Below are 17,365 nucleotides of genomic sequence, written 5' to 3' on the forward strand. Positions count from 1 at the left end.
CCTAAATTTGTGACAGTGGCCTGTTCCAGTGGTGGGTGACGTGAAGCCTGATTCTCTGCTATGACATGAAGACTGATTCTGTGCTGACATGAAGCCAGATTCTCTGCTATGGCATGAAGAGACTGATTCTGTGCTGACATGAAGCCAGATTCTTTGCTATGGCATGAAGAGACTGATTCTCTGCTGACGTGAAGCCAGATTCTCTGCTATGGGACCTCTGTCCAATTGATATTGGGTCATTCTTATTTTTTTAATTTTTATTTTAATTCATTTCCCTATCCACATTTGTTTGCAGGGGATTTACCTACATGTTGCTGCCTTTTGCAGCCCTCTAGCTCTTTCCTGGGCTGTTTTACAGCCTTTTCAGTGCCCAAAAGATTCTCTGTTACGGGACCTCTCTCCTCTGCCTGGGTGCCTGGGCCTAAATGTGTGACAGTGGCCTGTTCCAGTGGTGGGTGACGTGAAGCCTGATTCTCTGCTATGACATGAAGACAGATTCTGCGCTGACATAAGGCCAGATTCTCTGTTACGGGACCTCTCTCCTCTGTCTGGGTGCCTGGGCCTAAATGTGTGACAGTGGCCTGTTCCAGTGGTGGGTGACGTGAAGCCTGATTCTCTGCTATGACATGAAGACTGATTCTGCGCTGACATAAGGCCAGATTCTCTGTTACGGGACCTCTCTCCTCTGTCTGGGTGCCTGGGCCTAAATGTGTGACAGTGGCCTGTTCCAGTGGTGGGTGACGTGAAGCCTGATTCTCTGCTATGACATGAAGACTGATTCTGCGCTGACATAAGGCCAGATTCTCTGTTACGGGACCTCTCTCCTCTGCCTGGGTGCCTGGGCCTAAATGTGTGACAGTGGCCTGTTCCAGTGGTGGGTGACGTGAAGCCTGATTCTCTGCTATGACATGAAGACTGATTCTGCGCTGACATAAGGCCAGATTCTCTGTTACGGGACCTCTCTCCTCTGCCTGGGTGCCTGGGCCTAAATGTGTGACAGTGGCCTGTTCCAGTGGTGGGTGACGTGAAGCCTGATTCTCTGCTATGACATGAAGACAGATTCTGCGCTGACATAAGGCCAGATTCTCTGTTACGGGACCGCTCTCCTCTGTCTGGGTGCCGGGGCCTAAATGTGTGACAGTGGCCTGTTCCAGTGGTGGGTGACGTGATGCCTGATTCTCTGCTATGACATGAAGACAGATTCTGCGCTGACATAAGGCCAGATTCTCTGTTACAGGACCTCTCTCCTCTGTCATGGGTGCCGGGGCCTAAATGTGTGACAGTGGCCTGTTCCAGTGGTGGGTGACGTGAAGCCTGATTCTCTGCTATGACATGAAGACAGATTCTGCGCTGACATAAGGCCAGATTCTCTGTTACGGGACCTCTCTCCTCTGTCTGGGTGCCTGGGCCTAAATGTGTGACAGTGGCCTGTTCCAGTGGTGGGTGACGTGAAGCCTGATTCTCTGCTATGACATGAAGACAGATTCTGCGCTGACATAAGGCCAGATTCTCTGTTACGGGACCGCTCTCCTCTGTCTGGGTGCCTGGGCCTAAATGTGTGACAGTGGCCTGTTCCAGTGGTGGGTGACGTGAAGCCTGATTCTCTGCTATGACATGAAGACAGATTCTGCGCTGACATAAGGCCAGATTCTCTGTTACAGGACCGCTCTCCTCTGTCTGGGTGCCTGGGGCCTAAATGTGTGACAGTGGCCTGTTCCAGTGGTGGGTGACGTGAAGCCTGATTCTCTGCTATGACATGAAGACAGATTCTGCGCTGACATAAGGCCAGATTCTCTGTTACAGGACCTCTCTCCTCTGTCTGGGTGCCGGGGCCTAAATGTGTGACAGTGGCCTGTTCCAGTGGTGGGTGACGTGAAGCCTGATTCTCTGCTATGACATGAAGACAGATTCTGCGCTGACATAAGGCCAGATTCTCTGTTACGGGACCGCTCTCCTCTGTCTGGGTGCCTGGGCCTAAATGTGTGACAGTGGCCTGTTCCAGTGGTGGGTGACGTGAAGCCTGATTCTCTGCTATGACATGAAGACTGATTCTGCGCTGACATAAGGCCAGATTCTCTGTTACGGGACCTCTCTCCTCTGCCTGGGTGCCTGGGCCTAAATGTGTGACAGTGGCCTGTTCCAGTGGTGGGTGACGTGAAGCCTGATTCTCTGCTATGACATGAAGACAGATTCTGTGCTGACATAAGGCCAGATTCTCTGTTACAGGACCTCTCTCCTCTGTCTGGGTGCCGGGGCCTAAATGTGTGACAGTGGCCTGTTCCAGTGGTGGGTGACGTGAAGCCTGATTCTCTGCTATGACATGAAGACAGATTCTGCGCTGACATAAGGCCAGATTCTCTGTTACGGGACCACTCTCCTCTGTCTGGGTGCCTGGGCCTAAATGTGTGACAGTGGCCTGTTCCAGTGGTGGGTGACGTGAAGCCTGATTCTCTGCTATGACATGAAGACTGATTCTGCGCTGACATAAGGCCAGATTCTCTGTTACGGGACCTCTCTCCTCTGCCTGGGTGCCTGGGCCTAAATGTGTGACAGTGGCCTGTTCCAGTGGTGGGTGACGTGAAGCCTGATTCTCTGCTATGACATGAAGACAGATTCTGCGCTGACATAAGGCCAGATTCTCTGTTACGGGACCACTCTCCTCTGTCTGGGTGCCTGGGCCTAAATGTGTGACAGTGGCCTGTTCCAGTGGTGGGTGACGTGAAGCCTGATTCTCTGCTATGACATGAAGACTGATTCTGCGCTGACATAAGGCCAGATTCTCTGTTACGGGACCTCTCTCCTCTGCCTGGGTGCCTGGGCCTAAATGTGTGACAGTGGCCTGTTCCAGTGGTGGGTGACGTGAAGCCTGATTCTCTGCTATGACATGAAGACAGATTCTGCGCTGACATAAGGCCAGATTCTCTGTTACGGGACCTCTCTCCTCTGTCTGGGTGCCTGGGCCTAAATGTGTGACAGTGGCCTGTTCCAGTGGTGGGTGACGTGAAGCCTGATTCTCTGCTATGACATGAAGACAGATTCTGCGCTGACATAAGGCCAGATTCTCTGTTACGGGACCGCTCTCCTCTGTCTGGGTGCCGGGGCCTAAATGTGTGACAGTGGCCTGTTCCAGTGGTGGGTGACGTGATGCCTGATTCTCTGCTATGACATGAAGACAGATTCTGTGCTGACATAAGGCCAGATTCTCTGTTACAGGACCTCTCTCCTCTGTCCTGGGTGCCGGGGCCTAAATGTGTGACAGTGGCCTGTTCCAGTGGTGGGTGACGTGAAGCCTGATTCTCTGCTATGACATGAAGACAGATTCTGCGCTGACATAAGGCCAGATTCTCTGTTACAGGGACCGCTCTCCTCTGTCTGGGTGCCGGGGCCTAAATGTGTGACAGTGGCCTGTTCCAGTGGTGGGTGACGTGAAGCCTGATTCTCTGCTATGACATGAAGACTGATTCTGCGCTGACATAAGGCCAGATTCTCTGTTACGGGACCACTCTCCTCTGTCTGGGTGCCTGGGCCTAAATGTGTGACAGTGGCCTGTTCCAGTGGTGGGTGACGTGAAGCCTGATTCTCTGCTATGACATGAAGACTGATTCTGCGCTGACATAAGGCCAGATTCTCTGTTACGGGACCTCTCTCCTCTGCCTGGGTGCCTGGGCCTAAATGTGTGACAGTGGCCTGTTCCAGTGGTGGGTGACGTGAAGCCTGATTCTCTGCTATGACATGAAGACAGATTCTGCGCTGACATAAGGCCAGATTCTCTGTTACGGGACCACTCTCCTCTGTCTGGGTGCCTGGGCCTAAATGTGTGACAGTGGCCTGTTCCAGTGGTGGGTGACGTGAAGCCTGATTCTCTGCTATGACATGAAGACAGATTCTGCGCTGACATAAGGCCAGATTCTCTGTTACGGGACCTCTCTCCTCTGTCTGGGTGCCTGGGCCTAAATGTGTGACAGTGGCCTGTTCCAGTGGTGGGTGACGTGAAGCCTGATTCTCTGCTATGACATGAAGACAGATTCTGCGCTGACATAAGGCCAGATTCTCTGTTACGGGACCACTCTCCTCTGCCTGGGTGCCTGGGCCTAAATGTGTGACAGTGGCCTGTTCCAGTGGTGGGTGACGTGAAGCCTGATTCTCTGCTATGACATGAAGACAGATTCTGCGCTGACATAAGGCCAGATTCTCTGTTACGGGACCTCTCTCCTCTGTCTGGGTGCCTGGGCCTAAATGTGTGACAGTGGCCTGTTCCAGTGGTGGGTGACGTGAAGCCTGATTCTCTGCTATGACATGAAGACTGATTCTGCGCTGACATAAGGCCAGATTCTCTGTTACGGGACCTCTCTCCTCTGCCTGGGTGCCTGGGCCTAAATGTGTGACAGTGGCCTGTTCCAGTGGTGGGTGACGTGAAGCCTGATTCTCTGCTATGACATGAAGACTGATTCTGTGCTGACATGAAGCCAGATTCTCTGCTATGGCATGAAGAGACTGATTCTGTGCTGACATGAAGCCAGATTCTTTGCTATGGCATGAAGAGACTGATTCTCTGCTGACGTGAAGCCAGATTCTCTGCTATGGGACCTCTGTCCAATTGATATTGGGTCATTTTTATTTTTTTAATTTTTATTTTAATTCATTTCCCTATCCACATTTGTTTGCAGGGGATTTACCTACATGTTGCTGCCTTTTGCAGCCCTCTAGCTCTTTCCTGGGCTGTTTTACAGCCTTTTCAGTGCCCAAAAGATTCTCTGTTACGGGACCACTCTCCTCTGTCTGGGTGCCTGGGCCTAAATGTGTGACAGTGGCCTGTTCCAGTGGTGGGTGACGTCAAGCCTGATTCTCTGCTATGACATGAAGACTGATTCTGCGCTGACATAAGGCCAGATTCTCTGTTACGGGACCTCTCTCCTCTGCCTGGGTGCCTGGGCCTAAATGTGTGACAGTGGCCTGTTCCAGTGGTGGGTGACGTGAAGCCTGATTCTCTGCTATGACATGAAGACTGATTCTGCGCTGACATAAGGCCAGATTCTCTGTTACGGGACCTCTCTCCTCTGCCTGGGTGCCTGGGCCTAAATGTGTGACAGTGGCCTGTTCCAGTGGTGGGTGACGTGAAGCCTGATTCTCTGCTATGACATGAAGACAGATTCTGCGCTGACATAAGGCCAGATTCTCTGTTACGGGACCGCTCTCCTCTGTCTGGGTGCCGGGGCCTAAATGTGTGACAGTGGCCTGTTCCAGTGGTGGGTGACGTGATGCCTGATTCTCTGCTATGACATGAAGACAGATTCTGTGCTGACATAAGGCCAGATTCTCTGTTACAGGACCTCTCTCCTCTGTCCGGGGTGCCGGGGCCTAAATGTGTGACAGTGGCCTGTTCCAGTGGTGGGTGACGTGAAGCCTGATTCTCTGCTATGACATGAAGACAGATTCTGCGCTGACATAAGGCCAGATTCTCTGTTACAGGACCGCTCTCCTCTGTCTGGGTGCCGGGGCCTAAATGTGTGACAGTGGCCTGTTCCAGTGGTGGGTGACGTGATGCCTGATTCTCTGCTATGACATGAAGACAGATTCTGTGCTGACATAAGGCCAGATTCTCTGTTACAGGACCTCTCTCCTCTGTCTGGGTGCCGGGGCCTAAATGTGTGACAGTGGCCTGTTCCAGTGGTGGGTGACGTGAAGCCTGATTCTCTGCTATGACATGAAGACTGATTCTGCGCTGACATAAGGCCAGATTCTCTGTTACGGGACCACTCTCCTCTGTCTGGGTGCCTGGGCCTAAATGTGTGACAGTGGCCTGTTCCAGTGGTGGGTGACGTGAAGCCTGATTCTCTGCTATGACATGAAGACAGATTCTGCGCTGACATAAGGCCAGATTCTCTGTTACGGGACCACTCTCCTCTGTCTGGGTGCCTGGGCCTAAATGTGTGACAGTGGCCTGTTCCAGTGGTGGGTGACGTGAAGCCTGATTCTCTGCTATGACATGAAGACTGATTCTGCGCTGACATAAGGCCAGATTCTCTGTTACGGGACCTCTCTCCTCTGCCTGGGTGCCTGGGCCTAAATGTGTGACAGTGGCCTGTTCCAGTGGTGGGTGACGTGAAGCCTGATTCTCTGCTATGACATGAAGACAGATTCTGCGCTGACATAAGGCCAGATTCTCTGTTACGGGACCTCTCTCCTCTGCCTGGGTGCCTGGGCCTAAATGTGTGACAGTGGCCTGTTCCAGTGGTGGGTGACGTGAAGCCTGATTCTCTGCTATGACATGAAGACAGATTCTGCGCTGACATAAGGCCAGATTCTCTGTTACGGGACCTCTCTCCTCTGTCTGGGTGCCTGGGCCTAAATGTGTGACAGTGGCCTGTTCCAGTGGTGGGTGACGTGAAGCCTGATTCTCTGCTATGACATGAAGACTGATTCTGCGCTGACATAAGGCCAGATTCTCTGTTACGGGACCTCTCTCCTCTGCCTGGGTGCCTGGGCCTAAATTTGTGACAGTGGCCTGTTCCAGTGGTGGGTGACGTGAAGCCTGATTCTCTGCTATGACATGAAGACTGATTCTGTGCTGACATGAAGCCAGATTCTCTGCTATGGCATGAAGAGACTGATTCTGTGCTGACATGAAGCCAGATTCTTTGCTATGGCATGAAGAGACTGATTCTCTGCTGACGTGAAGCCAGATTCTCTGCTATGGGACCTCTGTCCAATTGATATTGGGTCATTCTTATTTTTTTAATTTTTATTTTAATTCATTTCCCTATCCACATTTGTTTGCAGGGGATTTACCTACATGTTGCTGCCTTTTGCAGCCCTCTAGCTCTTTCCTGGGCTGTTTTACAGCCTTTTCAGTGCCCAAAAGATTCTCTGTTACGGGACCACTCTCCTCTGTCTGGGTGCCTGGGCCTAAATGTGTGACAGTGGCCTGTTCCAGTGGTGGGTGACGTGAAGCCTGATTCTCTGCTATGACATGAAGACTGATTCTGCGCTGACATAAGGCCAGATTCTCTGTTACGGGACCTCTCTCCTCTGCCTGGGTGCCTGGGCCTAAATGTGTGACAGTGGCCTGTTCCAGTGGTGGGTGACGTGAAGCCTGATTCTCTGCTATGACATGAAGACAGATTCTGCGCTGACATAAGGCCAGATTCTCTGTTACGGGACCTCTCTCCTCTGCCTGGGTGCCTGGGCCTAAATGTGTGACAGTGGCCTGTTCCAGTGGTGGGTGACGTGAAGCCTGATTCTCTGCTATGACATGAAGACAGATTCTGCGCTGACATAAGGCCAGATTCTCTGTTACGGGACCTCTCTCCTCTGTCTGGGTGCCTGGGCCTAAATGTGTGACAGTGGCCTGTTCCAGTGGTGGGTGACGTGAAGCCTGATTCTCTGCTATGACATGAAGACTGATTCTGCGCTGACATAAGGCCAGATTCTCTGTTACGGGACCTCTCTCCTCTGCCTGGGTGCCTGGGCCTAAATTTGTGACAGTGGCCTGTTCCAGTGGTGGGTGACGTGAAGCCTGATTCTCTGCTATGACATGAAGACTGATTCTGTGCTGACATGAAGCCAGATTCTCTGCTATGGCATGAAGAGACTGATTCTGTGCTTACATGAAGCCAGATTCTTTGCTATGGCATGAAGAGACTGATTCTCTGCTGACGTGAAGCCAGATTCTCTGCTATGGGACCTCTGTCCAATTGATATTGGGTCATTCTTATTTTTTTAATTTTTATTTTAATTCATTTCCCTATCCACATTTGTTTGCAGGGGATTTACCTACATGTTGCTGCCTTTTGCAGCCCTCTAGCTCTTTCCTGGGCTGTTTTACAGCCTTTTCAGTGCCCAAAAGATTCTCTGTTACGGGACCACTCTCCTCTGTCTGGGTGCCTGGGCCTAAATGTGTGACAGTGGCCTGTTCCAGTGGTGGGTGACGTGAAGCCTGATTCTCTGCTATGACATGAAGACTGATTCTGCGCTGACATAAGGCCAGATTCTCTGTTACGGGACCTCTCTCCTCTGCCTGGGTGCCTGGACCTAAATGTGTGACAGTGGCCTGTTCCAGTGGTGGGTGACGTGAAGCCTGATTCTCTGCTATGACATGAAGACAGATTCTGCGCTGACATCAGGCCAGATTCTCTGTTACGGGACCTCTCTCCTCTGCCTGGGTGCCTGGGCCTAAATGTGTGACAGTGGCCTGTTCCAGTGGTGGGTGACGTGAAGCCTGATTCTCTGCTATGACATGAAGACAGATTCTGCGCTGACATCAGGCCAGATTCTCTGTTACGGGACCTCTCTCCTCTGCCTGGGTGCCTGGGCCTAAATGTGTGATAGTGGCCTGTTCCAGTGGTGGGTGACGTGAAGCCTGATTCTCTGCTATGACATGAAGACTGATTCTGCGCTGACATAAGGCCAGATTCTCTGTTACGGGACCTCTCTCCTCTGCCTGGGTGCCTGGGCCTAAATTTGTGACAGTGGCCTGTTCCAGTGGTGGGTGACGTGAAGCCTGATTCTCTGCTATGACATGAAGACTGATTCTGTGCTGACATGAAGCCAGATTCTCTGCTATGGCATGAAGAGACTGATTCTGTGCTGACATGAAGCCAGATTCTTTGCTATGGCATGAAGAGACTGATTCTCTGCTGACGTGAAGCCAGATTCTCTGCTATGGGACCTCTGTCCAATTGATATTGGGTCATTCTTATTTTTTTAATTTTTATTTTAATTCATTTCCCTATCCACATTTGTTTGCAGGGGATTTACCTACATGTTGCTGCCTTTTGCAGCCCTCTAGCTCTTTCCTGGGCTGTTTTACAGCCTTTTCAGTGCCCAAAAGATTCTCTGTTACGGGACCTCTCTCCTCTGCCTGGGTGCCTGGGCCTAAATGTGTGATAGTGGCCTGTTCCAGTGGTGGGTGACGTGAAGCCTGATTCTCTGCTATGACATGAAGACAGATTCTGTGCTGACATAAGGACAGATTCTCTGTTACAGGACCTCTCTCCTCTGTCTGGGTGCCGGGGCCTAAATGTGTGACAGTGGCCTGTTCCAGTGGTGGGTGACGTGAAGCCTGATTCTCTGCTATGACATGAAGACTGATTCTGCGCTGACATAAGGCCAGATTCTCTGTTACGGGACCACTCTCCTCTGTCTGGGTGCCTGGGCCTAAATGTGTGACAGTGGCCTGTTCCAGTGGTGGGTGACGTGAAGCCTGATTCTCTGCTATGACATGAAGACTGATTCTGCGCTGACATAAGGCCAGATTCTCTGTTACGGGACCTCTCTCCTCTGCCTGGGTGCCTGGGCCTAAATGTGTGACAGTGGCCTGTTCCAGTGGTGGGTGACGTGAAGCCTGATTCTCTGCTATGACATGCAGACTGATTCTGCGCTGACATAAGCCCAGATTCTCTGTTACGGGACCTCTCTCCTCTGCCTGGGTGCCTTGGCCTAAATGTGTGACAGTGGCCTGTTCCAGTGGTGGGTGACGTGAAGCCTGATTCTCTGCTATGACATGAAGACAGATTCTGCGCTGACATAAGGCCAGATTCTCTGTTACGGGATAGCTCTCCTCTGTCTGGGTGCCGGGGTCTAAATATGTGACAGTGGCCTGTTCCAGTGGTGGTTGACGTGATGCCTGATTCTCTGCTATGACATGAAGACAGATTCTGTGCTGACATAAGGCCAGATTCTCTGTTACAGGACCTCTCTCCTCTGTCCGAGTGACGGGGCCTAAATGTGTGACAGTGGCCTGTTCCAGTGGTGGGTGACGTGAAGCCTGATTCTCTGCTATGACATGAAGACAGATTCTGCGCTGACATAAGGCCAGATTCTCTGTTACGGGACTGCTCTCCTCTGTCTGGGTGCCAGGGCCTAAATGTGTGACAGTGGCCTGTTCCAGTGGTGGGTGACTTGAAGCCTGATTCTCTGCTATGACATGAAGACAGATTCTGCGCTGACATAAGGCCAGATTCTCTGTTACGGGACCGCTCTCCTCTGTCTGGGTGCCAGGGCCTAAATGTGTGACAGTGGCCTGTTCCAGTGGTGGGTGACGTGAAGCCTGATTCTCTGCTATGACATGAAGACAGATTCTGCGCTGACATAAGGCCAGATTCTCTGTTACAGGACCGCTCTCCTCTGTCTGGGTGCTGGGGCCTAAATGTGTGACAGTGGCCTGTTCCAGTGGTGGGTGACGTGATGCCTGATTCTCTGCTATGACATGAAGACAGATTCTGTGCTGACATAAGGCCAGATTCTCTGTTACAGGACCTCTCTCCTCTGTCTGGGTGCCGGGGCCTAAATGTGTGACAGTGGCCTGTTCCAGTGGTGGGTGATGTGAAGCCTGATTCTCTGCTATGACATGAAGACAGATTCTGCGCTGACATAAGGCCAGATTCTCTGTTACGGGACCGCTCTCCTCTGTCTGGGTGCCAGGGCCTAAATGTGTGACAGTGGCCTGTTCCAGTGGTGGGTGACGTGAAGCCTGATTCTCTGCTATGACATGAAGACTGATTCTGCGCTGACATAAGGCCAGATTCTCTGTTACGTGACCTCTCTCCTCTGCCTGGGTGCCTGGGCCTAAATGTGTGACAGTGGCCTGTTCCAGTGGTGGGTGACGTGATGCCTGATTCTCTGCTATGACATGAAGACAGATTCTGTGCTGACATAAGGCCAGATTCTCTGTTACAGGACCTCTCTCCTCTGTCTGGGTGCCGGGGCCTAAATGTGTGACAGTGGCCTGTTCCAGTGGTGGGTGACGTGAAGCCTGATTCTCTGCTATGACATAAAGACAGATTCTGCGCTGACATAAGGCCAGATTCTCTGTTACGGGACCACTCTCCTCTGTCTGGGTGCCTGGGCCTAAATGTGTGACAGTGGCCTGTTCCAGTGGTGGGTGACGTGAAGCCTGATTCTCTGCTATGACATGAAGACTGATTCTGCGCTGACATATGGCCAGATTCTCTGTTACGGGACCTCTCTCCTCTGCCTGGGTGCCTGGGCCTAAATATGTGACAGTGGCCTGTTCCAGTGGTGGGTGACGTGAAGCCTGATTCTCTGCTATGACATGAAGACAGATTCTGCGCTGACATAAGGCCAGATTCTCTGTTACGGGACCACTCTCCTCTGTCTGGGTGCCTGGGCCTAAATGTGTGACAGTGGCCTGTTCCAGTGGTGGGTGACGTGAAGCCTGATTCTCTGCTATGACATGAAGACTGATTCTGCGCTGACATAAGGCCAGATTCTCTGTTACGGGACCTCTCTCCTCTGCCTGGGTGCCTGGGCCTAAATGTGTGACAGTGGCCTGTTCCAGTGGTGGGTGACGTGAAGCCTGATTCTCTGCTATGAAATGAAGACACATTCTGCGCTGACATAAGGCCAGATTCTTTGTTACGGGACCTCTCTCCTCTGCCTGGGTGCCTGGGCCTAAATGTGTGACAGTGGTCTGTTCCAGTGGTGGGTGACGTGAAGCCTGATTCTCTGCTATGACATGAAGACAGATTCTGCGCTGACATAAGGCCAGATTCTCTGTTACGGGATAGCTCTCCTCTGTCTGGGTGCCGGGGTCTAAATATGTGACAGTGGCCTGTTCCAGTGGTGGGTGACGTGATGCCTGATTCTCTGCTATGACATGAAGACAGATTCTGTGCTGACATAAGGCCAGATTCTCTGTTACAGGACCTCTCTCCTCTGTCCGAGTGCCGGGGCCTAAATGTGTGACAGTGGCCTGTTCCAGTGGTGGGTGACGTGAAGCCTGATTCTCTGCTATGACATGAAGACAGATTCTGCGCTGACATAAGGCCAGATTCTCTGTTACAGGACCGCTCTCCTCTGTCTGGGTGCCGGGGCCTAAATGTGTGACAGTGGCCTGTTCCAGTGGTGGGTGACGTGAAGCCTGATTCTCTGCTATGACATGAAGACTGATTCTGCGCTGACATAAGGCCAGATTCTCTGTTACGGGACCACTCTCCTCTGTCTGGGTGCCTGGGCCTAAATGTGTGACAGTGGCCTGTTCCAGTGGTGGGTGACGTGAAGCCTGATTCTCTGCTATGACATGAAGACTGATTCTGCGCTGACATAAGGCCAGATTCTCTGTTACGGGACCTCTCTCCTCTGCCTGGGTGCCTGGGCCTAAATGTGTGACAGTGGCCTGTTCCAGTGGTGGGTCACGTGAAGCCTGATTCTCTGCTATGACATGAAGACAGATTCTGCGCTGACATAAGGCCAGATTCTCTGTTACGGGACCACTCTCCTCTGTCTGGGTGCCTGGGCCTAAATGTGTGACAGTGGCCTGTTCCAGTGGTGGGTGACGTGAAGCCTGATTCTCTGCTATGACATGAAGACTGATTCTGCGCTGACATAAGGCCAGATTCTCTGTTACGGGACCTCTCTCCTCTGCCTGGGTGCCTGGACCTAAATGTGTGACAGTGGCCTGTTCCAGTGGTGGGTGACGTGAAGCCTGATTCTCTGCTATGACATGAAGACAGATTCTGCGCTGACATCAGGCCAGATTCTCTGTTACGGGACCTCTCTCCTCTGCCTGGGTGCCTGGGCCTAAATGTGTGACAGTGGCCTGTTCCAGTGGTGGGTGACGTGAAGCCTGATTCTCTGCTATGACATGAAGACAGATTCTGCGCTGACATCAGGCCAGATTCTCTGTTACGGGACCTCTCTCCTCTGCCTGGGTGCCTGGGCCTAAATGTGTGATAGTGGCCTGTTCCAGTGGTGGGTGACGTGAAGCCTGATTCTCTGCTATGACATGAAGACTGATTCTGCGCTGACATAAGGCCAGATTCTCTGTTACGGGACCTCTCTCCTCTGCCTGGGTGCCTGGGCCTAAATTTGTGACAGTGGCCTGTTCCAGTGGTGGGTGACGTGAAGCCTGATTCTCTGCTATGACATGAAGACTGATTCTGTGCTGACATGAAGCCAGATTCTCTGCTATGGCATGAAGAGACTGATTCTGTGCTGACATGAAGCCAGATTCTTTGCTATGGCATGAAGAGACTGATTCTCTGCTGACGTGAAGCCAGATTCTCTGCTATGGGACCTCTGTCCAATTGATATTGGGTCATTTTTATTTTTTTAATTTTTATTTTAATTCATTTCCCTATCCACATTTGTTTGCAGGGGATTTACCTACATGTTGCTGCCTTTTGCAGCCCTCTAGCTCTTTCCTGGGCTGTTTTACAGCCTTTTCAGTGCCCAAAAGATTCTCTGTTACGGGACCACTCTCCTCTGTCTGGGTGCCTGGGCCTAAATGTGTGACAGTGGCCTGTTCCAGTGGTGGGTGACGTCAAGCCTGATTCTCTGCTATGACATGAAGACTGATTCTGCGCTGACATAAGGCCAGATTCTCTGTTACGGGACCTCTCTCCTCTGCCTGGGTGCCTGGGCCTAAATGTGTGACAGTGGCCTGTTCCAGTGGTGGGTGACGTGAAGCCTGATTCTCTGCTATGACATGCAGACTGATTCTGCGCTGACATAAGGCCAGATTCTTTGTTACGGGACCTCTCTCCTCTGCCTGGGTGCCTGGGCCTAAATGTGTGACAGTGGCCTGTTCCAGTGGTGGGTGACGTGAAGCCTGATTCTCTGCTATGACATGAAGACAGATTATGCGCTGACATAAGGCCAGATTCTCTGTTACGGGATAGCTCTCCTCTGTCTGGGTGCCGGGGTCTAAATATGTGACAGTGGCCTGTTCTAGTGGTGGGTGTCGTGATGCCTGATTCTGTGCTATAACATGAAGACAGATTCTGTGCTGACATAAGGCCAGATTCACTGTTACAGGAGCTCTCTCCTCTGTCCGAGTGCCGGGGCCTAAATGTGTGACAGTGGCCTGTTCCAGTGGTGGGTGACGTGAAGCCTGATTCTCTGCTATGACATGAAGACAGATTCTGCGCTGACATAAGGCCAGATTCTCTGTTACAGGACCGCTCTCCTCTGTCTGTGTGCCGGGGCCTAAATGTGTGACAGTGGCCTGTTCCAGTGGTGGGTGACGTGATTCCTGATTCTCTGCTATGACATGAAGACAGATTCTGTGCTGACATAAGGACAGATTCTCTGTTACAGGACCTCTCTCCTCTGTCTGGGTGCCGGGGCCTAAATGTGTGACAGTGGCCTGTTCCAGTGGTGGGTGACGTGAAGCCTGATTCTCTGCTATGACATGAAGACTGATTCTGCGCTGACATAAGGCCAGATTCTCTGTTACGGGACCACTCTCCTCTGTCTGGGTGCCTGGGCCTAAATGTGTGACAGTGGCCTGTTCTAGTGGTGGGTGAAGTGAAGCCTGATTCTCTGCTATGACATGAAGACTGATTCTGCGCTGACATAAGGCCAGATTCTCTGTTACGGGACCACTCTCCTCTGTCTGGGTGCCTGGGCCTAAATGTGTGACAGTGGCCTGTTCCAGTGGTGTGTGACGTGAAGCCTGATTCTCTGCTATGACATGAAGACTGATTCTGCGCTGACATAAGGCCAGATTCTCTGTTACGGGACCTCTCTCCTCTGCCTGGGTGCCTGGACCTAAATGTGTGACAGTGGCCTGTTCCAGTGGTGGGTGACGTGAAGCCTGATTCTCTGCTATGACATGAAGACAGATTCTGCGCTGACATCAGGCCAGATTCTCTGTTACGGGACCTCTCTCCTCTGCCTGGGTGCCTGGGCCTAAATGTGTGACAGTGGCCTGTTCCAGTGGTGGGTGACGTGAAGCCTGATTCTCTGCTATGACATGAAGACAGATTCTGCGCTGACATCAGGCCAGATTCTCTGTTACGGGACCTCTCTCCTCTGCCTGGGTGCCTGGGCCTAAATGTGTGATAGTGGCCTGTTCCAGTGGTGGGTGACGTGAAGCCTGATTCTCTGCTATGACATGAAGACTGATTCTGCGCTGACATAAGGCCAGATTCTCTGTTACGGGACCTCTCTCCTCTGCCTGGGTGCCTGGGCCTAAATTTGTGACAGTGGCCTGTTCCAGTGGTGGGTGACGTGAAGCCTGATTCTCTGCTATGACATGAAGACTGATTCTGTGCTGACATGAAGCCAGATTCTCTGCTATGGCATGAAGAGACTGATTCTGTGCTGACATGAAGCCAGATTCTTTGCTATGGCATGAAGAGACTGATTCTCTGCTGACGTGAAGCCAGATTCTCTGCTATGGGACCTCTGTCCAATTGATATTGGGTCATTCTTATTTTTTTAATTTTTATTTTAATTCATTTCCCTATCCACATTTGTTTGCAGGGGATTTACCTACATGTTGCTGCCTTTTGCAGCCCTCTAGCTCTTTCCTGGGCTGTTTTACAGCCTTTTCAGTGCCCAAAAGATTCTCTGTTACGGGACCACTCTCCTCTGTCTGGGTGCCTGGGCCTAAATGTGTGACAGTGGCCTGTTCCAGTGGTGGGTGACGTGAAGCCTGATTCTCTGCTATGACATGAAGACTGATTCTGCGCTGACATAAGGCCAGATTCTCTGTTACGGGACCTCTCTCCTCTGCCTGGGTGCCTGGACCTAAATGTGTGACAGTGGCCTGTTCCAGTGGTGGGTGACGTGAAGCCTGATTCTCTGCTATGACATGAAGACAGATTCTGCGCTGACATCAGGCCAGATTCTCTGTTACGGGACCTCTCTCCTCTGCCTGGGTGCCTGGGCCTAAATGTGTGACAGTGGCCTGTTCCAGTGGTGGGTGACGTGAAGCCTGATTCTCTGCTATGACATGAAGACAGATTCTGCGCTGACATCAGGCCAGATTCTCTGTTACGGGACCTCTCTCCTCTGCCTGTGTGCCTGGGCCTAAATGTGTGATAGTGGCCTGTTTCAGTGGTGGGTGACGTGAAGCCTGATTCTCTGCTATGACATGAAGACTGATTCTGCGCTGACATAAGGCCAGATTCTCTGTTACGGGACCTCTCTCCTCTGCCTGGGTGCCTGGGCCTAAATTTGTGACAGTGGCCTGTTCCAGTGGTGGGTGACGTGAAGCCTGATTCTCTGCTATGACATGAAGACTGATTCTGTGCTGACATGAAGCCAGATTCTCTGCTATGGCATGAAGAGACTGATTCTGTGCTGACATGAAGCCAGATTCTTTGCTATGGCATGAAGAGACTGATTCTCTGCTGACGTGAAGCCAGATTCTCTGCTATGGGACCTCTGTCCAATTGATATTGGGTCATTTTTATTTTTTTAATTTTTATTTTAATTCATTTCCCTATCCACATTTGTTTGCAGGGGATTTACCTACATGTTGCTGCCTTTTGCAGCCCTCTAGCTCTTTCCTGGGCTGTTTTACAGCCTTTTCAGTGCCCAAAAGATTCTCTGTTACGGGACCACTCTCCTCTGTCTGGGTGCCTGGGCCTAAATGTGTGACAGTGGCCTGTTCCAGTGGTGGGTGACGTGAAGCCTGATTCTCTGCTATGACATGAAGACTGATTCTGCGCTGAAATAAGGCCAGATTCTACTGGGTGCCTGGGCCTAAATGTGTGACAGTGGCCTGTTCCAGTGGTGGGTGACGTGAAGCCTGATTCTCTGCTATGACATGAAGACAGATTCTGCGCTGACATCAGGCCAGATTCTCTGTTACGGGACCTCTCTCCTCTGCCTGGGTGCCTGGGCCTAAATGTGTGATAGTGGCCTGTTCCAGTGGTGGGTGACGTGAAGCCTGATTCTCTGCTATGACATGAAGACTGATTCTGCGCTGACATAAGGCCAGATTCTCTGTTACGGGACCTCTCTCCTCTGCCTGGGTGCCTGGGCCTAAATTTGTGACAGTGGCCTGTTCCAGTGGTGGGTGACGTGAAGCCTTATTCTCTGCTATGACATGAAGACTGATTCTGTGCTGACATGAAGCCAGATTCTCTGCTATGGCTTGAAGAGACTGATTCTGTGCTGACATGAAGCCAGATTCTTTGCTATGGCATGAAGAGACTGATTCTCTGCTGACGTGAAGCCAGATTCTCTGCTATGGGACCTCTGTCCAATTGATATTGGGTCATTTTTTTTTTTTTTTTTTTTTAATTCATTTCCCTATCCACATTTGTTTGCAGGGGATTTACCTACATGTTGCTGCCTTTTGCAGCCCTCTAGCTCTTTCCTGGTCTGTTTTACAGCCTTTTCAGTGCCCAAAAGTTTGAGTCCCCATTGACTTCAATGGGGTTCGGGTTCGGGACGAAGTTCGGTTCGGGTTCGGATCCCGAACCCGAACATTTCCGTGAAGTTTCGGCCGAACTTCTCGAACCCGAACATCCAGGTGTTCGCTCAACTCTAGTCATTACTCCAGGCATTAGAACGCAAGCGCAAATACCCAGCCACCCACCCACAGGCCATAGCAATAAATGCGCAGCTTTCCAAATTACTTGCCCTGGAAATGTTGCCAATTAGGCTT

Source organism: Bufo bufo, chromosome 6 (assembly GCF_905171765.1).
Source record: "Bufo bufo chromosome 6, aBufBuf1.1, whole genome shotgun sequence".
In the NCBI taxonomy this organism is placed as follows: domain Eukaryota; kingdom Metazoa; phylum Chordata; class Amphibia; order Anura; family Bufonidae; genus Bufo; species Bufo bufo.